We start from the raw sequence: 24,097 nt of genomic DNA on the forward strand, positions 1-24,097 counted from the left end.
AGTGTGTCTTATTTTGATGAAATAAAATAAAATAAAATGTTCAAGCTTTTACTTTTACAACTCTTGGTTTTATGTGGAAACTAAGACACAAAATGTCAACATTCTCATAGGACAAGTGTAGTATATTGCCTGCCAAAATACTCAAAGAATGTACAAGGTCACGCACAAAAGTTCACATGGTCTATAGGGAAGAGTGAATTCTTGTTGGTCAAGGTTTGAAAAGAACCAAGACATTTTCAACTGATCAGGGCCCAATTCTATAGAGCTATTTAATTACCGACTGGTGCTTACTGTGCGATTTCCATTTCATAGTGCTGTTAAAGAGCCAATAAAGGATGATCTCAATATGTCAACTATTACCTTTTTATGGCCAAATAGATATCGCAGATACCGGTTAATAACCATTTTACTCTTAAAATTGGCGTTGAGTAATAAATATCTCGAGTCAAAAATACACCCAGCCGCGCGGCATTTTCAGCCGAGAGTCAAAAACGGCTTATCTATTATAATGACCCTGGACGCCAGTGACGAAATTCTCCTATTGGTTTTGAACACAGTTCTCCAGCTTTGGCTATCACACAAAATAGCCGCCACTGACGTCACGATTCCTTTGACCCAACGTTTTTCAGAAATTTGGCTTGGAGCGTTCTGGAGAAAACCCATGTTTACCATGTTTTAACGTGAGGTAAGAGACTCGTTATATTTGTTATGTTTCCTGGATGGACTGCAGCTGTTGGAAAACTGTAATATGTATATATTGGAGATCATCCTTTATTGGCTGTATAACTATAATCACACAATAAGAAATGCCAACATTCCATTTTTTTATACTGCACGGGAATGAATTACGTCACTATGCAAAACCACAGTGGACGCACAAGATGGTTAGCAACTTTTCTTGCTTACTTATACGCTTATGCTTAAACAATTTCTGTCTATGAGCATAGAAGTGATAAAACAAGAACTGCGACCATACTTGTTGTCGACTAGCAAAGCAACAAAACCACCCGAATTCGACTTAACATATTGAGAAAATACGAAGACCGCCTACATAACGTAATACTCTCATTTGGTGTAAAGACTGATGGCACGTAAATCTGGAGATGACAGGGTCAAGTTATGGACCTTTATCGCGCTGTCACCACCTTGGTCATGTTCCCTATTTCCATAAGAGTATGAATACTAACATGCATTGCGCAAACATGGCACCAGACTATTGGTTACTAGCCTCAGTTTGGTTACAATGAGTTGGAATTGAGGAATCAAGTTGGCCACACAGTGATCAGCCTCAGTTTGGTTACAATGAGTTGGAATTGAGGAATCAATTTGGCCACACAGTGATAAGGGTCTATGTCGTTTTCTAGTACGCGTTTAGTTGTTGACCCCAAAGTTTGATTGAAAGTTTCCCCCCTCAGTTTTCTTTGTGGTTTGTAACACCCGGCACGTGTGCAGTTCATGTATGAACCAAGGGGTGGATTTCACAAAGGTAGTCCAACTTAGGACTAGTCCTAGGCAATGCTAAGAGATAGGACCAGTCCTAAGTTAGGATGAGTTACTGGTCCTAACTTAGGACCAGTCCTATCTCTTAGCGTTGCCTAGGACTAGTCCTAAGTTAGGAATACCTTTGTGAAATCCACCCAAGGTATTCTAACTGTAACGTACAAAAGAGGCTACCATTGTGATGCACAGTGGTTTTCACACATTGCTGTGCCATTGTCTTGCGCTATGCCGGTGTAAAGGAATGTGCTAGGATTGTTGAGGTTTTGACCAAAGATTATAGAGCGCCGCAAAGCGCAAGATGCGGAACTGAAGCTTTATCTATTGTTGGAACGTGAAATACGCATGGGCGCCATTTCAGCAAGTGAATGTTTTGTTTCCCATTGATAGGAATGGTCTCTGTCTGCACTGATCTGCACTGATCTACTGTTGTATCAAAATGAGTTACTTGCCGAAATGGCGTCCAGTGGGATTTCACATTTCAGCCCGAGTTCCGCATCTTGCGCCTTGCGGCGCTCTATAATCTTTGGTTTGACTACGGTGGCATCAGCATCCATTGCTGTGTTGCTGCTGTGTCGATGCCTGGTCAATCATGTCGAGGTACTGCAGACAACATCATTCTGTACCTAACAAGTATGCATAATTACTCGGGAAGTTTAAAAATGGGCCAAATTTTTACAGGGATTTTGTACGCCAAAGAGTATTTGAACAGAGAACAGCTGAATGTTAAGAGTCAACCTAGGTCAAGTGGTCAGACTGCAACCAAAAGGTAATGTTGTGGGTTCGATTCCTACCACGCTATACAAACATCTGTTTCCACAATGGGTGCGTTCGTTTAGCTTCCCTGGGTCGACCCCGGTGTGTGGCGATTTTTTTCCAGGACGAACGTGGGTAATTATCTGCACACGTTCGTCCTGGAAAAAAACCCGCCACACACCGGGGTCGCCCCAGGGAAGCTAAACGAACGCACCTAATGACTACAATATTCATTATTTAGAAGGGTATGCAATTAAAGCCATTGGACACTTTCGGTAAGCAGATTTGTCCAAAGGCCCACACTTCGTGTATCACAACTTAAATATAAATTAACAAACCTGTGAAAATTTAGGCTCAATCGGTCAATCGGAGTCGGGAGAAAATAACGGGGAAAACCCACCCTTGTTTCCGCACGTTTCGCCGTGTCATGACATGTGTTTAAAATAAATCCGTAATTCTCGACAACGAGAACTGATAATTGTTTTAATGTTTTCTCAAAAAGTAAAGCATTTCATGGAATAACATTTCAAGAGAAGTCGTTCACCCTTACCTTCTGTAAACCCTGTAAGTTATTTGTAAATCTGTGAATTTTTGTTCTGTTCCGAAAGTGTATAATGGATTTAACACCATTTTAATGATAATCTCCAAGTGAGTTGGGGTGGTTCTGAAAAGAAAATCCGTAGGTATCAACTCAGAACCCAGAACCGCCCAAACTCATCATTACATGGTGTTTCCAGCAAACCTTACTGTATCGTATTTCCACCATGCAAAGTTTCAAATCCTGATACTTAATAATAGAAATATGAAGCGCTCTACGGAGAACAGAGCGCTTTACATGAGACTATGACAACAAAAGAAAAACAAACAAACTAGGATGGGTGGGGAAAAAGAAATGTCTTGAGGAGGCTTTTGAATACAGGCAACGAGATCGCCTCTCTCAGACCTGTGGGGAGCTCATTCCATAGGCGAGGAGCAGCTATGGAGAATGAGCTATCCCCAGCTTTCCGTCTAGTTCTAGGAACGGAAAGCCGGCTCTGATACTTATTGAGCAAGTTCGGTTGGCGACCATTTGTCAACCACTGGTCAATGTTTCGTGGTTACCTATGCATTCAATTCACCCTGGATACCAGGCAAAATTAACCAAGGGTTGACTATAGTCGACTATAGTGCCTCACTCGAACTTGCTCATTGTTGTTTATAGTTGGCGAATCACAATTAAACTACAGCAATACATTTTTATTCGCTACAGTTACGTTAGCTACCTAGCTCTGTGACTCATAGCAAGCAGAGGGGAAGAAGTCAGCATGGACTGCATATGACGTTAGGTAAGTTGTTTGAATAATGTACAACGAATGTAGTCCAAAAACCACTTCTCAGGAATGGAAATAAACATTTCCATTGTTGGCAGTGCTGACCGAATGATAGCAGAACAACTGATTGTGTCAACAGAAATTGCGACAAAATTCATTATTTTCTGTAATGATTCATGAACTGAAATATCTCTTACGATAAGTTCGACTTATTTTTGAATATTTATTGTGTATTATGTCAACAAGCTATTGGCTATTCTAATTTGATTTGCATTCATGGCTAGTCATAGCTTTCCAACCTCGGTTTAATTCGGGTTGTGACGTTGCAATAGAACGGTTTATAACACCCCTTACAAATTCTGTCTTTTCATTGGTTTAAAGCGCGTCACATGACATGTCTTAGTTTTACTATAAACGCAACCGTGTGATAGTGCATCCATTGCCGTGTGATAGTCCGACGACTATCACACGGCGTGCAGTCCCAAGACGTCCGTTGACGTGTACGATGATGATAAATAATATAGTAGTCTGTAACCATTTCGGATTACATGACATTACATGCAGCAGAGTAAAAGTTTTCGCAATTTGCATTCCCGTTGTCCGTGGATTGTAGCAATCGGGCCTATAACTTAATAGTACAGTATTTAGAAATGTTTGGGGTATTATAAAACAAATATTGACTGCTTTTACTCATGCTGTGGTTAAAACTATGACTCCCTCGGTGATCCCCGGAGCGTTATTTTCCCGAGGCGAACGCTCCCGGGGATCACCTCGGGAGTCATAGTTTTATCCATAGCACTCGAAGCAGTCAATATTTGTATACTACAATAATGGTAAGCTGCAAATGCTGAAATGTATGGTGCTCCTTTAAAACTGTATAACCAGACAGTGATATTTTAAGGAAGCTTTTGGATCAATACTATTATACACGCTCCAGACGACTCCGTGTTTTTTTGTCATGCAGACACATTTATCCCTAACGGTTGTACGATAGTAACATGGCAGCTATCTTGGACATATTATGGTCGCCGTGAGGATCATAATTTCCAAACCTAAACCCCAGGTTGTAAATATCCCCAAGCGGTTAGACCCAAAACTCCGTCTAGCAAAGCGACCAAAGCCCAGTCTTCTTATAGACTTGATTCAAGTCCCGTTATCTGGCGAGATGTCTCCAAGCATACCCACCGCCGTCAAAATGTTGCTATGGTCCCGAGTGCGGAACAGGTTTGGGAATGCAGAGCATCACAACATAATAGATGGGCACGGGATTGCGACTTGAGCCAAGTCTAAGTTGTGTACAGCCTGTAAGCCCACAAACGTGATAAGCACTGAAATATGTTGCTTAGCCAAGCCTATGGCACCAACTAAAGTAATGTGCATATTTTGAAAGTTTGTAATTTTGGGATAACTTGCAGCCGATTTCTTGAAACGCTAGGATTAATCCTATATAGAGTTAGGATGAGTAACTCATTCTAACTCTATATAGGATTAATTTTAAGGGATGCATGATACGGGTTGGGACTCGTCCTAAGTCCTAAGATTCAACTTAAGTTAGGAAGCTATTGGGAAAATCGACGGCTGGGCCCTAGCTAACATTCAGATTAGTTAACGTTGTGAAAACTGGTACCAGCTCAATAGTTGCTAAGCAAGGACATTTTGTCAAGTCGAATTCTCTACTAAACAGCTTTTTGAAATTTGGGCCTATATTGTGGGCATCAAAGAAGTTAACTGATTTCTGTCAGTTAAGAAAGTCCACATACCTATTCGGTGAAATTTGTTTCCACGGCTTTTGATTGTTGAAGAGGATTGGCTTGGTTGTATGTGGAGTTACAGTACTGTTGTATTCTTGGATACTTTTTGGTAACGGACCTGTTTGTATTGATAATCATAGTGGTTCGCACAAAGGAAGTCCACCAACTATTGGTAATTGTCAAAGACTTGTCCTCTCACTTAGTGTATCTCAACATATGCACAAAATAACAAACCTGTGAATAATTTGAACTCAATTGGTCGCCGAAGTTGCTAGATAACTATGAAAGAAAACAAAAACACCCTTGTCACGCGAAGTCGTGTGCTTTCAGATGCTTGATGTCGAGATAATCACCCCCATCTGACCTCTTAGTACCCCCCCCCATAACCCCATTACTCCCCACTCGGCTCACTCTACCCACTTGCTACTTTCACACATCACCGTACCCCCACCAACCCCCTTACTTCACCCTACCCATGCCCCCTACCCTCTGCCGTCATTCACCCATCACCCCACCCTGCATACCTTCCCACCTCCCCTACTCTACATACTGCCATATCTAGCATTGAAGTAATCCATTTAAGTGCGATCCTGACATGGACTTCCTGACTTCTTACTCCGTCTTATATCAGATCTTCGTATCTCATAAAAAGACCCCCCCCCCTAATACACTAATTGGTGATTAACTTGTCAGATGGTTCTCGCGATGATGGATGATAACAGGTATGAAGTTAGGATCATGAGTGAGTTGACGATGAGTGGAAAGATTCCCGCATGATTAGAGAGACCCATCCCAGCTCTTCATTCATATGCACGTAAAACCCATCCACGCATTTCCTTGGGGAGATCGCAATATTTTCACCCCATACTCGTTACCATGAACAGCGCACCGTCACAATTCTGATATAATAATTATTTAAATGTCAAAATAAGAAGTAATAATAACAATAATCCTTTGCAAAGCTTCAAGCCATTCTGACATGCGCTTTCTCATGTAAATTCCCCCGGTTTTATCAAGGGGAAAAATGTGTGCATAATTGGATTGGTCATAGAAAATACCAAAAGGAAAAACGTTGAGCAGTGAAAGTGCAAATGTTTTCAGTAATAATACAACCGAAAATATTTAGGACGAGTTGCGTACAATAATTTTATCAACCGAGCGGTACTGTGTTAATTTCCTCTGATTGGTTACCATTCATTATTAAACAACATAGAATCAAGAAAAATGCAAATATTTGTTTTTGTTACAACAGAAATTACCTAGGCAAAAACATTGGATTTAATTAGAACAACATTTTTGCAAAACATCCTTTCAGCAAGAGAGCGGTATTGTGTTAATTCCCTCTGATTTTTAACAATGGATTATTAAACAACGTGGAATCAAGAAAAGTGCAAAGTGTTCATTAATATTACACCAGCAACAATTTTGGATTTAATGAGACACAAAAAGTTGAGAAACATCCTTTAAGCAACGGAGCGGTTCTGTCTGCAATCCCTCGGATGTTTCACAATGAATTATTAAACGACGTAGAATCAAGAAAAGTGCAAATAATTTCATTAATATTTAAAAAACGTTTTTTTTTTTTTTTTACATATTGGATTTTACCGAAACAGAACAGTTGGGAAACATCCTTTAAAGGAACATTATATAATTGTGTTTTGCTTACAAAACCGTTGCTTTCAGTGCTAGCACTTTATGTAATCCACCATTATATACATAAACTGACAAACCTGTAGAAGTTTGAGTTCGGCCATCTGGGTCACGAGAGAATAGTGAAAAACTGATTAAAATTTTGGAATTTGCATCGATGCAAAAATTAAAATGAATAAAACGCTCACTGAGCGAAAAACTCCAAACGCGAAGTTAGATTATTTTATTTCTCATCAAATATGACATTTCAGACAAAAATGTTTCAAGGGATGTATTCCACTATCATCGTCATTAGACCTTGTAAGTTTGATGTAAATCTGTTATCTTCACGATTTTTGTTTCTTACCAACTCTCTAACGTTACTTAAAGCAACCGAATGTACTGTCTGCAATTCCTCGGTTGTATCACAATGAATTATTAAACAAACAGAGAATCAAGAAACCGTTTTTTATTAAGTTTAACATCGTACAATTTGCAATGGGTCTAGTGAACGGTTAAATCGACTGGAAGTAAAGGCATAACGGGGTGTAACGGTTGTGTAATGGAGTGTTTAAAAACAGCTCAGGTGTGTTTTAGAGCAGGGTCCGTCAAAACCTGACAGCCCTGTTTCTATTTTGTGATATTAACTCAATCAATAGTATCATATTCTTATTCCTACGGCATTAGCCATTTTGAGATTAGGGCCCAATTTCATAAAGCTGCTTCGCTCAAAAGGTTGAAAGTGTATAATGGCTTTAGGTGATGCTATATTTCTTACTTTTTAAAAAGCAATGCAGTTTTGAAAGTACCAACAATAAGTTGTCGACTTATTATGGTAATTTATCTTGCTTTGTCGTCTTTTTTTCCCCGAATCTTGGACTGTTAAAACCATTTTGCAGCGCAAGAGGTAACCTTTGACTTCATCTGAACAGGGGTCGATTTCACAAAGAGTTAGGACTAGTCCTAACTTAGGACTAGTCCTAGGAGATATACAAATTGCATGGATAGTCCTAAGTTAGGACAAGTATATGGTCCCAACTCGAGATAAGACTAGTCCTAACGCTTTGTGAAATCCACCCCTGAAACCGTAGGTCATCTGTCCTTTGCTGAGGCATTTCACCTCGTACGGGGCGCCGGTGGGATTTCTAACACGTCTTTGAAATGATTGAGCTTGCATTGCTGAGTATTATTCATTTTACCTCGGGGCAGTTTAGATCATTTTACATCTTAATCTCAAATCGTTTAGTCTCTGATAATCAGAAAGGTCGTTATTATTGGTTGTTCATTTTGTCGTTCTTCACCCTTGTATTTGTAAAATGGTTGTAAATATCTCTTCGAATCCCACCTAATAATATGCCTGTCATATGTTGATTTCTTCACAGGACTCGGAAAATATTGAGCATATATAGAGTGTCAGTTTAAAGACAGTGGACACTATTAGTAATTGTCAAAGACCAGTCTACGCACTTGGTGTATCTCAACATATACATAAAATAACAAACCTGTGAAAATTTGAGCTCAATCGGTGGTTGCGAGATAATAATGAAAGAAAAAACACCCTTGTCACACAAGGTTGTGTGCTTTTACATGGTTGATTTCGAGACCTCAAATTCTAAATTTGATGTCTCGAAATCAAATTCGTGGAAAAATACTTCTTTCTCGAAAACTATGGCACTTCAGGGGGAGCCGTTTCTCACAATATGTTATACCATCAACCTCTCCCCATTACTCATTACCAAATAAAGTTTTATGCTTATAACTATTTTGAGTAATTACCAATAGTGTCCACTGCCCTTAACACACATCGGTGTATGGGTAAACACCAACAAATTAATATCCTCCATCCCGAAGCAAATTTAACATAATCTTATATCGTTGCGGTACCCGCTGCCGAAAATAGGATTCAAACTGACTCTATAGCTACCGGGCAACCTCGGTAGTGCAATTGGTATGACACTGCTCTAGAATTGCAAGTGTCGTAGGTTCGAACCCAACCCGAGTATTTTGCCTGTGATATTTTGTTCCCAGGACTCACGTAGGTACTGAGTATACAGTACTAACACACATCGGTGTATGGGTAAAAAATATATATATATATAAGTATGTATCTCTCACTGTGTATTTTGTCCGGTTATCTTTTTACTTTGTCTTCCTGTGTTTTTTTATTAGTAAGATGCACACTGGAAAACGATTTTCATGATTTTAACGTGATACTTAAAATCAATTCAAGTTAATTGAATTAAACTTAATCCATTGACTGATTTAATTGTTAAAAGCAAACCCGAGTTTTCCCAAAATACCCTCGGGTTGGAATACGATCTAAGCAGAAAAACAAAAAATCGCTAAACAAATTGCTGCTACGTGAATATGAGCAGGATACATGTACCAGTCAAATAGTGTTTTGGCTGGTAACCTTTATCTAGTAAGCATGAGTTTGTTGTGCTAAGCTAAATACTTTTCCTATTAAATTGCCCCTGGTCGAAAGTTTATGAGGTGTAAAGATGTCGTTTGGGGTGTCACTGTGAGTCGACAAAAATTACCAAGTTCATTTTGTCATGTATTGAGAAACAGCACAACATCATGAAAGCAATTTTGAATAATACAAATCGACCCAGTTCATTCCCAAATGACGTAAACTATTTAACCAGAATATCTACCAAGATCAGGTTTACGTCCTCAAGAAATCGCATCCTCGTTCCCATCCTAGCGCCGGATTCGAACCCTCATACGTCCCCTGTGTATATTATATTTTCGTTAGATTATTATATTTCTGACTGGGTGAGTTTCAAATCGATTTACAAAAAGAGGATAATTTGATTGAATATATCCCGATGGAGGGACAATACCCATGATACCCCAGATCAAACATCTGTCAGCCGCAGCGGCCCCGACCGGCACTTCTCAGTCCGCGCAATCATTTAAAGGCACAATCGTCAATTTCGCCAAACACTTCCTAACTTCAGGATTAACCTAAGGACTAAGGATGAGTTTAAAGGATTCAGGTACTTTTTCAAAATGTCCACCGATTTACAGTTAACTTGCAGGGTTTGAAGATAATGATAGTGGAAACTTTCCCTTCGAATATTACTAACTAAGGTTGCGTAGTTTCTGAGAAATGAGTTAAAAACAAGTCACAAAATCATTTTGGTCTCATGAGACCAAAACGATTTTAGCATGTAAAAACCCCTTAACCAGTTATGATATTATACCAAAACCATAGCATAACTGGTTAATACGTTTAACATGCTAAAACTCATTTCTCAAAAACTACAGCACCTCAGTAAGTAAAATTTCAAGGGAAGCTTTCTACTATCATAATCTCCAAACTGTGTAAGTTTAATGTAAATCTGTGGACATTTTGTTTTTTGTTAGGACAAAGTACATGCACCCGTTAAGGGAAGGTACACGTTTGGTAATAACTCAAAACAAATATTAACTGAAAATTAAAAACTTACTTGGTAACGAGCATTGGTGAGCTGTTTGTAGTATAAAACATTGTAGGAAACGACTCCCTCTGAAGTAACGTAGTTTTCGAGAAAGAGGTAATTTCTCACTAAAATAATAAAAGACTTCTAGCTTTAAGTCTTTCATTCGTATCTGAAAGCACACAAATTCGTCCAACAAGGGTGTTTTTTCTTTCATCATTTTCTCGCAAACTTGATGACCAATTGAGCCCACATTTTCACAGGCTTGTTATTTTATGGTTATGATGGGTACACCAAGTGAGAACACTGTTTTTGACAATTGCCCAAGTTGTAGAGTGGATTAAATTTCCGTAAGCATGACGCGTTGAACCCATCAGAAGTCTTAACTCGATATAGGGCTATCTCGAGAAGTGTGTTTTTCTGTGATTTATAATACCCTGTATTGTAAACGAAATGCAGCCTTAGGCTGCAAAGTTTGAAGGTTTTTAATAAACCAAAAATAATATAATAGATTTAATCGTAGCTTTTCTTGAAATCGGCTGCAGGGCACCTTTAATTGTCAAAGACGAGTATTCTCAATTGGTGAACCCCAACATAAGCATAAAACAACTAAAAATTGGTTTGGCTCAAATAGTTGTCGCAGTTGCAAGATAATAATGAAAAAAGAAAAAACCTGAAGTGCAAATATTTGTGTGCTTTCTCAAAAACCACGTGACTTTCTCACAAGCTCCTCATTGCTCGTTAATACCAAATGCTGACAATTATTTTGAATGATAGCAATGGTGTCCAGTGCCTTTAACTTTAAAGGCAGTGGACACTGTTGGTAATTGACAAAGACCAGTCTTCTCACTTGGTGTATCTCATCATGTGCATAAAAAAAAAAAAAAAAAAAAAAAAAAAAAAAAAAAAAAAAATTCGAAATCAAATTCGTGGAAAATTACTTCTATCTCGATAACTACGTCACTTCAGAGGGAGCTGTTTCTCACAATGTTTTATACTATCAACCTCTCCCCATTACTGGTTAACAAGTAAAGTTTTATGCTAATCATTATTTTGAGTAATTACCAATAGTGTCCACTGCCTTTCAGAGTGCTTGCAAAACTATTTGGAGAGTGGCTTCCTAAGACGAGAGGAGATAGAAATGGCCGTTCACTACGTAACTCACATGTGTTCACAACTCCTTATGTACATACCAAGCGACATGCTAATAGTGCAATCCCTTACATGGCCAAACTCCTCAATGAAAATTGTGTGTAATTATTTTTTTATGTTTTTTGTTTGTTTTTGTTTTTGCAGTAATATGTGTGTGCTCATCTCGCTAAGGTGAATTCCTGTGTACTTTTTATGCCCCCTTGTTTTAATGTCAAACCTAATTTCGATATGTAATTTTAATGTTTTATCTGTAAATTTTGTAAATTCAATGTAATTTTTTGCCTATGGCAACTAATTTGAATGTTTTTAATATACATTGAATAATAATAATAATAAAAATACAGACATTCCCTTTAACATCATTAGGAGGAGGCCGCTTCTCACAATCATCTATACTTCATTACTCATTACCAAAAGTGTACTGTTTTGCCAACAATAATGTTGGGTAAGAACCAATAGTGTCCAGTGCCTTTAAGACATGAAGGCCAAAAGAACCAAAGGAAATACAGTCGCCGTCACAGAGACTCCTAAACAACACACAGCCGCCTACATGCACAAGGGTGAAATCCAATCAGGAATATCAGTCGCCAACTCACACACATACAAAACAAGATCTCCCGTTTAGAAACCTACCTCCGGGCATGTGGCGCGAGGTTCATCGATGATTCCTTCCTGGAATCGATACGGTCAGGTAAACTGGCCCGGAGAAGCGCTCGATTTCACCGCGGCTTATGCCGTCTCGGGAAGGCGAGATATGAGGTTTAGATTACTGGGCAGTATGAAAGACGCACTTCGTTCGCCAACGTTTTAAATGGAATACTCTTAGATGCAACAGGTGTCTTTCTACATAGCACGGGACCGATAACTTTCAAAGAAAATTTGTAAGGTTCAGATTGATTGCAGATCAATTCGAAAGTTCAAGGGGACTGCATCTGTGTCAGTATACAATACCTGTCCAGATCATACTGGTTTAACATCAATAATACTTCGAGTAGACTGGTCCCTTTACTTTATCCGAGTATAAAGACCTGGGCCCTTTCGTGGCTCTGCTAACCGTAAACACAGAATCTGCGCTTACGCAAGCAGGGAATTCTGTGCTCACAGCAAGCGTATTTCACGGGTTAGCGGCTAATGTTTGCTTCTGCGCGTGCGTACTCAACGTTACTAAGCATGCTACGCTTACAAGGCTAGCGGGGAAATTCGGCGCTTGCACGTAAGCGGGGACTCGTGATCGTAAGCGCGAAATTCGGCGGTAAGCAGAGGCATTAAATTTTAACAATTATTTAATTGGATACACGTGCACTGACGTAAGCTTTCCATGTGTTTTGATTGGTCTGGATGTGATGTTTGGCAGCTGCACTTCCGGTAGTCTGCTTGCAGCAGCGCGCACTTTGTTTTATGTACTATATGTACGTATGATTTGACTGTGAATCTCAATATGAAATAATTGCAAGGTCAAAAGTGCTTTTGGACGAGCAATGAGCTCAATGCAGATTTCTCGCACAATTCACGCGTAAGACGCCAGTGCCAAATTTCATGGTCTGCTAACCACCGAATTAACGTGAAGTACGCATGCGCACAAGCAAAAATTCTCCACTTACCAATGAAATAAGCTTGACTTAAGAACATAATTTCCTGCTTCCGTAAGCGACGGTTTTTGCTTACAGTAAGCAGAGCCATGGAATTGGGCCCGGTACGATGTTTAGGATGATAGTGCGCAGAGTGTATTTAGCTGTGCATTATGTATTTAAAGCCATTAGACACTTTCGGTACAGAAAAAAAAAGTTCACAGATTTACAAATAATTTACAGGGTTTACAGAAGGTAATGGTGAAAGACTTCTCTTGAAATATTGTTCCATGAAATGCTTTACTTTTTGAGAAAACATTAAAACAATATCAATTCTCGTTAGCGAGAATTACGGATTTATTTGAAACACATGTCATGGCACGGCGAAACGCGCGGAAACAATAGTGGGTTTTCCCGTTATTTTCTCCCGACTCCGATGACCGATTGAGCCTAAATTTTCACAGGTTTATTATTTTATGCATAAGTTGTAATACACAAAGTGTGGGACTTTGACAATACTGTTTACCGAAAGTGTATAATGGCTTTAAGATCCACCGTACCATGCCGGTAGATGTGCAAAATATTGAAAATATTATTGGAAACTGCTTTCTGAGTTTGCATCCTCAAATAAAAACCAATCAACTTAATCACTTTTTCTCGACCGACTATGTGGAAGGAAAAAAAAAAAAAAAAAAAAAATCCACGGTAATCTTGATTGACGAGTTTTGACATTGTTCACCTGTGTTTTGTTCTAGAAATTATTGTCCAAAGTGCCGTTTTGACGGTTTAGCTTGAAAATTCATCTCATCACACCTGAGGGGAACATTATCATGTTTCGTTGCAGCACCCAATCCCCGGCATTAGATACATCTTAATGCTCTCAAATCATTCATCAAAACACACCTCGGGTCATAGGACATGTAGTTCCTCTTAACTGTGGTTTATTTCAGTTCCTTCCTCCTTTTGTTTTGGCGCTTCCCGTTTTTGTCATTGCTTAGAGCGGGCTTTTCAAGGAACAGCTGAAAGTTAGTCTTTTGAAATATGATTACCTGCACCTATATGTACAATGTGGAAGTATCGTGGCCGAGCGGTTAAGAGCACTGAGTTCAAACTCTGGTGTTTCTGACACCATGATGCTGGTGTTTAAGCAGAGTGTGGGTTCGAATCCCCAGTCGTGACACTATTGTGTCATTAAAAGGGAAGGTACACCTTTGGTAATTGTCAAAGACCAGTCTTCTCACTTGGTGTATCCCAACATAAACATACAATAAAGCAAGCCTGTGAACATTTGAGCTAAATTGGTCATTGAAGTTGCGAGATACTAATGAAAGAAAAAACACCATTGTTGGACGAAATTGTGTGCGTTCAGATAGAAATAACAGACTCGAAGTCTTTCATTTTGTTTAGTGAGAAATTACCTCTGTCTCAAAATCTATGCTACTTCAGAGAGAACCGTTACTCACAATGGTTTTATACTATCAACAGCTCTCCAATGCTCATTACCAAGTCAGTATGTAGGTTAATATTTGTTTTGATTAATTACCAAACGTATACCTACCCTTTAAGCCAGACACTTCACCACTGCACCGTTCTTCGGATGGGACGTTAAGCCGTTGGTCCCATGTGTTATGTAACGCATGTTTAAGCACCAGGTGCAATATCGAAAAGAGAAGGGGTTCGCCCTGGTGTTCCTGGTCCGATCGGTATAGCAAATTGCGCCACAGCACCTCGTGAAACATTACATGGTGCTATCAATAAGATCTCTTAAAGGCACTATTGGTAATTACTCAAAATAATTATTGGCATAAAACCTTTCTTGGTGACGAGTAATTGGGAGAGGTTGATAGTATAAAACATTGTGAGAAACGGCTCCCTCTGAAGTGCCATAGTTTTCGAGAAAGAAGTAATTTTCCACGAATTTGATTTCGAGACCTCAAGTTAAGAACTTGAGGTCTCGAAATCAACCACCTTAACGCACACAACTTTGTGTGACAAGGGTTATTTTTCTTTCATTATTATCTCGCAACTTCGATGACCGATTGAGCTCACATTTTCACATGTTTGTTATTTTATGTATATGTTGAGATACACCAACTGTGAAGGCTAGTCTTTGACAATAACCAATTAGTGTCCACTGCCTTTAATTCAAACGTAGTCCCACATCTTGCAGGAATTACTGTATGTTACAGAGCCAGGAGCGTCACTGGGTGACGGACATGTGCGCCATATACGAAGCCACAATTACTATTATTATTATTAATAGCTGTTCGAAATTTGATCTGTTCTCAAACCCTTGTTAAGCCCGGTTCATACTTCCTGCGAATGCGAATGCGAAGCGAATTTGACGTGAATTTGACGTCACACCCTCCTTTCGCAGCGATTATTCGCAAGGGAGTAAAGCAGAATTGTTCGTTGCGAATTTGTGACGTCCAGATTCGCTTCGCATTCGCATTCGCAGGAAGTATGAACCGGGCTTAATACTGGTACCAACGTTGCTATTAATAGAACCGAGTTTACATTGGTACCACTCATCCGGGATTTCCCTTGTTCATACAACAATCAACATAATAATAAACATACAGGTTCGAGTAACTACTGGTACCCGTGTTAATATATTAGCATCCGTGTTTATAATACCCATGCTTATACTGGTACCCGTGTTCAATGTGCTACCAATGTTTCAACGTGGTACCTGTTCTCATTTGGTAATCGTGTAATCGTTTTGGTAGTCGAGTTCATACTGGAACCAATTTTGATATCTACCCGTGTTCAAACTGAAACTCGTGTTATTGGTAATAGTGTTCATTCTTGTACTTTTGTTCATACCGAAACAAGCGTTCGCATTAGTACCCGTTTTTAAAGGCAGTGGACACTATTGGTAAATCGAAACAATTATTATCATAACACTTTTCTTGACCACGAGTAATGGGGAGAGGTTGATAGTGTACAACATTGTGAGAAACAGCTCCCTCTGTGACGTAACGACGAAGTGACGTAGTTTTCGAGAAAGATGACATAGAATTTGAGGTCTTAAAATCAAACATCTGAAAGCACACAACTTCGTGTGACCATGGTGCAACAAGGGTGTTTTTTCTTTCAAATAATATCTCGCAACAAATTCGTCGACCGTTCGAGCTCAATTTTCACAGATGTGTAATGCATACAGTATGTTGTGATACACCAAAAATGGGATGACTAGTCTTTGACAATTAATAACAGTGTCCAGTGTCTTAAAACTGGCACCCGTGTTCATATTGGTGCTTTTGTTCATATTGGTACCAGTGTTTATAAGTAAAGGCACTGGACACTATTGGTAATTGTCAAAGACTAGTCTTCGCTCTTGGTGTATCTCAACATATGCATAAAATAACAAACCTGTGAAAGTTTGAGCTCAATTGGTCGTCGAAGTTGCGAAATAATAATGAAACAAAAAACAACCTTGTAACACGAAGTTGTGTGCTTTTAGTTGGTTGATATCGAGGCCTCAAATTCTAAATCTGAGGTCTCGAAATCAAATTCGTGGAAGTAACTTCTTTCTCGACAACTATGTTGCTTCAGAGGGAGCCGTTTCTCACAATGTTTTATACCACCAACCTCTCCCCATTACTCGTCACCAAGAAAGGTTATATGCCAATAATTATTTTGAGTAATTACCAATATTGCCACTGCCTTTAAAGTGCCCGTGTCGTATTGGTACCCGTGTTCCTACTGGTACCCGAGTTCGTAGTGGTAGGCCTGTGTTCATACAGTACTTTTTCTCAGCAATGCTATTTTATTTGTGTATGATTTATTTGTTTAAACGGGAAGAATGTATACCTCTTGCGCAATTTTACCCATCAAAAACTGAGCTCATTGAGCTGGTGCCATGCTATTCAACTGGTGTTTTAACTCATGCTCTTTGATCTTCACCTATCTATTCAACTATGCTTGTAATCTCTACCTTCTTGGAGGAAGTGGGGATACACCTTTTGTTTACTTCTGGGAATGGCCAGTACCTTTTTCTTTAATCCATGAACCACGAACCCAAGCTGTGAAGTCGTAAAGATTTATCTTTACTTCACTCCCTCTATTTCAAATGGACCAATCAACTTTAGAGCCATAAGTGATATCCAATGATATCCAATGATATCCAATGATATCCAATGATATCCAAACTATCCAATGAGAGTGAACAGCTGACCTAAGCTGAGGCATGGTCGGAGGGCTGGCTTGGCCCAAAATTAAGGCTCCACACGTTTTAACTTCAAAACGTGTATTTATAACTGGCTCCAGCTAGTTCTTAAATATTTGTGAATGCTACCAATAATGTAGGCGCCTTTGATCAACAATTTGATCAGCAGCTAGCTCTTTTATTTGCTCTCTTTATTAATATTTGTTTAAAATGGAAGACCATCTCCAACATTACTTCACACAATTTAAAAATGTGTATTTATAAATGGCTCCAGTTAGCTCTCAAATACCTGTGAGTGATACCAATATTGCAGGCGCCTTTGATCAGAAATTTCTCACAGCAAGGCACTTTTTGTTCTGATATATTACGATTTATTTGTTTAAAATGGAGGACGATCTCCAACGTTCTCTCAACCCATCTCAACCGATATCACCCGCCACTTGCAGGCATCTGCACTGTCTTATGATGGACAGACCATCAATACAGCAAGGCTTGGGGCTAGAACCCAGAAACAGATCAATGACGGTGAACAGACAGGACACCAAAACTGTCTTTTCCAGATATGCAATCACTCGAGATGCTGCGCCGGAGGAGGTATATTTTTTAACCCGTTACTGTTTTAACCTTTATTGGCAGAGCACCTGGGGTGATTATTATCTGACTTGGGGTACTTGCTCAGGGAGGTAGAACTCTTCAGCTGTCGACGGAATTCGGGGTACAGACGTGACTCTTCGCTGTTTGATATCACCACCGATCGTTATTAGCAAACTATGTGTAAAATGCATAGATGTAAAGGGACGCGAAGGTTGGGACACGAAGATTCTTTCCACTATACTGGGGATATGTTGTAACTGGGTTAAACGCGTCAACAACATACCGGGTGACCCTGTGAGGATGTTCTGGCTTAGATTTAAAGGAAGTGGACACTATTGGTAATTACGCAAAATAACTTATAGCATAAAACCTTACTTGGTAACGAGTAATGGGGAGAGGTTGATAGCATTGTGAGAAACAGCTCCATCTGAAGTAACGTAGTTTTCGAGAAAGAAGAAATTTTCCACGAATTTGATTTCGAGACCTCAAAATTTGAATTTTGGATCTTGAAATCAAACATCTGAAAGCACATAACTTCGTGTGACAGTTTTTTTTTTCTTCTTCTTCTTTAATTATTATCTCGCAACTTCGGCTACCAATTGAGCTCAAACTTTCACAGGATTGTTTATATGCATATTATGTTGAGATACACCGAGTGAGAAGACTGGTCTTTGACAATAACCAATAGTTTCTAGCGGGAATGTACACTCAAACAAATATGAACTTAAAAACTGACTTGGTACTGAGCATTTGGGAGCTCTTGATAGGATAAAACATTGTGAGAAATGGCTCCCTCTGAAGTAGCGTAGTTTTTGAATAAGAGGTAATTTCTCACTAAAATAAAAAAAAGACTTCCAGCTAGAAGTCTAGTCTTTTATTTCTATCTGAATTCACACAAATTCGTCCAACAAGGGTGTTTTTTTCTTCCATCAGTTTCTCCCAACTCCGATGACCAATTGGGCTAAAATGTTCACATGTTTGTTATTTTATGCATATGTTGAGATACAGCAAGTGAGAACACTCGACTTCGAGACCTCAAATCCTAAATCTGAGGTCTCGAAATCAAATTCGTGTAAAAAGACTTCTTTCTCCAAAACTACGTCACTTCAGAGGAGCCTTTTCTCACAATGTGTTTTACTATCAACCTCTCCTCATTATCTGTTACCAAATAAGGTTTGATGCTAATAATTACGTAGAGTAATTACCATAAGTGTCCACTGCCTTTAAGCTTATTTGTGACAATGTCACAATGGCACTGTGAAAAATCTTAGCTCTGCGGTATGGTTTTGCACATGCAGCTAATTAGTTTGTTAAAGGATTACATATTGATTAGTGTAGACATTTTAAAGGCAGAAGACACTATTGGTAATTAGTAGAAATAATTATTAGCATTAAACCTTTCTTGGTTGACTAGTAATTGGGAGAGGTTGGTGGTAAAAACATTGTGAGAACTGGCTCCCTCTGAAGTGCCATAGTTTTCGAGAAATACATAATTTTCCACGAATATGATTTCGAGACCTCAGATTTAGAGCTTGAGGTCTCGAAATCAGCCATCTAAACGCACACAACTTCGTGTGACAAGGGTGTTTTTTTCTTTCATTTTTTCTCGGAAGTTCGATGACCGATTGAGCTCACATTTTCACAGGGTTGTTATTTTATGCATGTATTGAGAAACACCAATTGTGAAGGTTATTCTTTGACAATTACCAATAGTGTCCACTTCCTTTAAGATTCCATGGTTTGTGCATATCTTAGTTGCCCCAGGAAAATAGCTTCTGTATCGGCTTGCTCTAGATATTATAGTTCATGCCTAAGTTTACTAAGAACCACAACACATATTATCCACAAATTCGCATTAAACTTACTCAGGTTGAAGGTAATGATGGTAGAATGCTTCCCCCGAAACATAACTTGCTTATTTTTTGAGAAATGATAAGCACATTGTCGCAAACATAGTGTTCGTATCATTTAGACAAAAATTATTTTGTACGTAAAAACGTATTAACAAGTTATGGTATGCTACGGTATTACGTTTTTTACATTCTAAAACTGAGACTAAAATAATTTTCGTGACGTCGTTTTACTCAATTCATAAAAACTACAGCACCTCAGCAAGTGAAGCTTGCTAGGAGTTACTGTCTTAAAGCTGTTTGAGTTTAATGTAAGTCTGTGGACATTGTGTGAAGAGTACCCAGATCCTTTAAGAAGCATTGCGGCTGATTTCACAAAACACTAAGATGCGTTGTCGATATCACCATAGTGATTTGTATTGTGATCTTAGAGTTTCCTTGGCAATTAAGATTGATTCGCATTTAAGATCAGTCGCAGTCTTTAAAAAAAAAAACAAGCCCCGAGGGTTATCAAAAAAGACTGAAAAGGTCGATGACGTCACGAACACAATGTCATTACTAAACTAGAAGGCCATGCGATAATTTAGAGCAGCTGTACGACTACAAATTAAAATGATATTACTGACAAGCAGCTGAACACAAATCAGATAAATGATTCCACTAAACCGAAAGCTTGTTGTGCCCAAAGGCCAAGTAAAATAAAATACCAGTGGACTGCCTGGGATGTATTATTCGTAAAAAAAAAAAGAGGATGAGGGCCTTTGGCCACCAAGCAGTCTAATTCAAACTGGACACAAATTCTTCAGTTTAAAGTCACGACTTATTGTATACAGTTACAAGATACGTTAGTTTAATGATAAACACATACACAACAAAATTATTTTTGAAAAAAATAAATATAACAAAAAACAAGAAGGAGATGTGGCCTCAAAAAGGGATGAGGGAGGGGACGACCACCCTCCCCCCCCACCCCATAATGTCAGACCGATCATTTCTGACATACCATAGCGGTAAGCATGTCAGAATTTGACTATAATTACCAATTAGAGTCAATGGTTCTGTCGTCTGGTAATGGATACGAAGCATCAACTAACTTAATGATGGATAGTTACAAGTTCTACGCTTGACTACTTGATATTGCAGGTTTTCTGTATCTGTAAAGACCCGTGTATACAAATGTAGAACAAGAAATTCGACATCTTTAAAAGGTGGTTACTATTTGTAGGACAAAACACACAATGTCCACAGAGTTACATTAAAGACAGTGGACACTATTGGTAATCGTCAAAAACCAGTCTTCTTACTTACTGTATCTCAACATATGCATACAATAACAAACCTGTGCAAATTTGAGCTCAATCGGTTGTGGAAGTTGCGAGATAATAATGAAAGAAAAAACACCCTTGTCACACGAAGTTGTGTGCTTTCAGATGCTTTATTTCGAGACCTCAAATTCTAAACTTGAGGTTTCGAAATCAAAACCGTGGAAATTACCTCTTTCTCGAAAACTACGTCACTTCAGAGGGAGTTGTTTCTCACAATGTTTTATACTATCAACCTCTCCCCATTACTCGTAATCAAGAAAGATTTTATGATGATATTACTTTGAGTAATTACCAATAGTGTCCACTGCCTTTAAACAGTTTGAAAATAATCATAGTAGAAATATTCCCTTAAAATATTACTTGCTGGGGGTATAAATATTACTTGCTGAGGTGCTGTGGTTTTGAAGAAAGGAGTAAAACAATGTGATGAGCAATATTTTTGTCTAAGTGATTATGATACGAACGTTATTTTAGCATGTAAAAACTATTTTCATGGCATTGATTTACTAATTTCTCAAAAGCCAGTGCAACCCAGCAAGTGATTTTTTAAGGAAAGCTTTGTAACATCAATCTTCAAACTGAGTAAGTTTAATGTGAATTATGGACATTATGTTATGTTAAAAAAGGTACCAAGATCCTTGAACTAAGAAATTGTAGATTGATTCATAAAAAAAAGGAACATGTTTTTTTTATTTTGGAGGTCAAAACGGTTAAAATATGTTGCTTTAAAACCCTGCCTCAATAGCATTTTTTTGTTTTACTATAACGACAACTTTTAGCTGTGAATTGGCCAAAACAAAGCCATTGTTTTTGCCCTACAAACTCAGGAAAAAAACGAACCTTAAATAGATACTTAAATACAGATACATAACTAGTTGATAGACTATTTTTCCTAATGTACCACAACGGGAAATTACTGGGTAAATTTCCAAAAGCTTACTCTATCGAAAGGTGCTATACTTCTAACCAAGTTTTTATTGCAATTCGTTCCAGAGGTTATTTTGGTATTTTCTTTGTGTATTGACTGAGTAACATTGTCAGAAACAGCTCCCTCTGATATGACGTAGTTTTCGAGAAAGAAATAATTTCCATGAATTTGATTTCGAGACCTCAGATTTAGAATCTGAGGTCTCAAAATCAAACATCTGAAAACACACAACTTCATGTGACCATGGTGCGACAAAGGTGTTTTTTTCTGTCATTAATATCTCGCAATTTCAACGACCGATTGAGCTCAAATTTTCACAGAATTGTTATGTTATGTATACACCAAGTGAGCAGGTCCTTCATAATTACCAATAGTGTCCAGTGTCTTTAAACCGTACGGTTATTTGTAAACGGTACGACCATGCGTTTGTGTATTAACTACGTCCACAATGTTGTACATGGCGAGCTGATGGAACACTAATTACCAATTTGTCTTGTTGCTGTTTTATGCATGGATTTTACTAATTGTGTGTGTATTTTATGCACTTTCAATGTGTGTAATTTTGTAACTGATCGGGTGTACTGTATAATATGCATATACAGTGCTTTGTTCAGATCTATTTAATTTCCCAAGTGACGTAAAATACAGCTCCATCCATTTGTCTAATTTTTTAAAATGCCAGAAATTTAATTCACTTTGCAGGCTTAAATTAACAGCGGCAATTTTGTGTAAGAAACGCAGTCAAACCATAAGTTAGTTACTAGAATACCATTAACGTGAACATTCATTCCAATCCTCTTGTTTTCGAAAAATGCAGTCAAACTAGTAAATTAGCATTGAATGATTTATTCTGATTACAACAATCAAAATTGGCCGTATGTTTGGATGCATACAAAACCCAAGTGGCAAGTTATCCGTAAATTTGTGTTTAATTCCCATAAATATACACATAAAATAAGTTTTTACTCAATAGTATCAATCATTATTTTGATAAGGTATAGACTGATATATGTCAAGCTCAAGCATTTTGTCAGTACTAATCCTTGATGAAATATTTCTGTCTAGAATGTACTCGATGCCAGGAGAATAGATTTGATGAAAAAAAAACATAAGAAAGCAAACAAACATATTGTCATCTTAAACTATGCAATCGAAAAACCAAGTGCAAAACTTTATTTGGACAAAATGAAAGAAAGCAGATCAACATTAGTCATCTCAAATATTGTAATCGAAAAACCAAGTGCAGAACATACTTGGGAAAAACTAAGAACATGTCAAACACATACTTGGGAATGCGTCTTTGGCTAATAAATAACCTTCAAATAATTATTATAAATTAGGTAAATGACGTACTATCCATTTAATAACCAGAGAATTGGAATAACTCGTCCAATAGAAAACGATGTATCCGTTTAGGATTTATTTCTTGAAAACTGGAGAATATATTGGCTCTATTTTCTTTTGGGTTTTTGGTTGCTTTATCCCTAGCGCTTTGCATCCTTTGGAAAAGGCGCTTTATAAATTCGGTTATTATTATAAGATTAGTTGTATTCCATAAATAAAACAAGATGTTCCATTCTTACCCCTCCCCCCAAAAAACAAAAAACTAGAGGATTTGACATGATATTATTTTCTAATAACCATACCTTCCCTTTATGATATGTTTCTTGAAAACTAGAGGATTGGAATGAATGTACTCTTCCACTAACCAATGATGTACCATCCCTTTATGATATGTTTCTTGATAACTGACGGATTGGAATGAATTTACTCTTCCACTAACCAATGACGTACCATCCCTTTATGATATGTTTCTTGATTATTGACGGATTGGAATGAATGTACTCTTCCATTAACCAATGATTACCATCCCTTTATGATATGTTTCTTGAACACTAGATGATTGGAAAGAACCTACTCTTCTAAAAACCAATGATGTACCATCCCTTTATGATATATTTCTTGATAACTGACGGATTGGAATGAATGTACTCTTCCAATAACTAATGATGAACCATCCCTTTATGATATGTTTCTTGATAACTAGAGGATTGGAATGAATGTACTCTTCCATTAACCAATGATAAACCATCCCTTTATGATATGTTTCTTGATAACTAGAGGATTGGAATGAACGTACT

General features: G+C 38.2%; 1 long non-coding RNA gene across 1 annotated transcript; it reads left to right on the plus strand.

Moving 5' to 3' along the window:
• The first annotated feature begins 2,085 nt into the window (after positions 1-2,085).
• Positions 2,086-18,185, plus strand: LOC117299406. The gene is made up of 3 exons (XR_004520070.1): positions 2,086-2,266; positions 3,503-3,578; positions 17,896-18,185. It is a non-coding gene; the product is annotated as an uncharacterized LOC117299406 (long non-coding RNA).
• Positions 18,186-24,097: the final 5,912 nt, after the last annotated feature.

This window comes from Asterias rubens, chromosome 14 (assembly GCF_902459465.1).
Source record: "Asterias rubens chromosome 14, eAstRub1.3, whole genome shotgun sequence".
NCBI lineage: Eukaryota > Metazoa > Echinodermata > Asteroidea > Forcipulatida > Asteriidae > Asterias > Asterias rubens.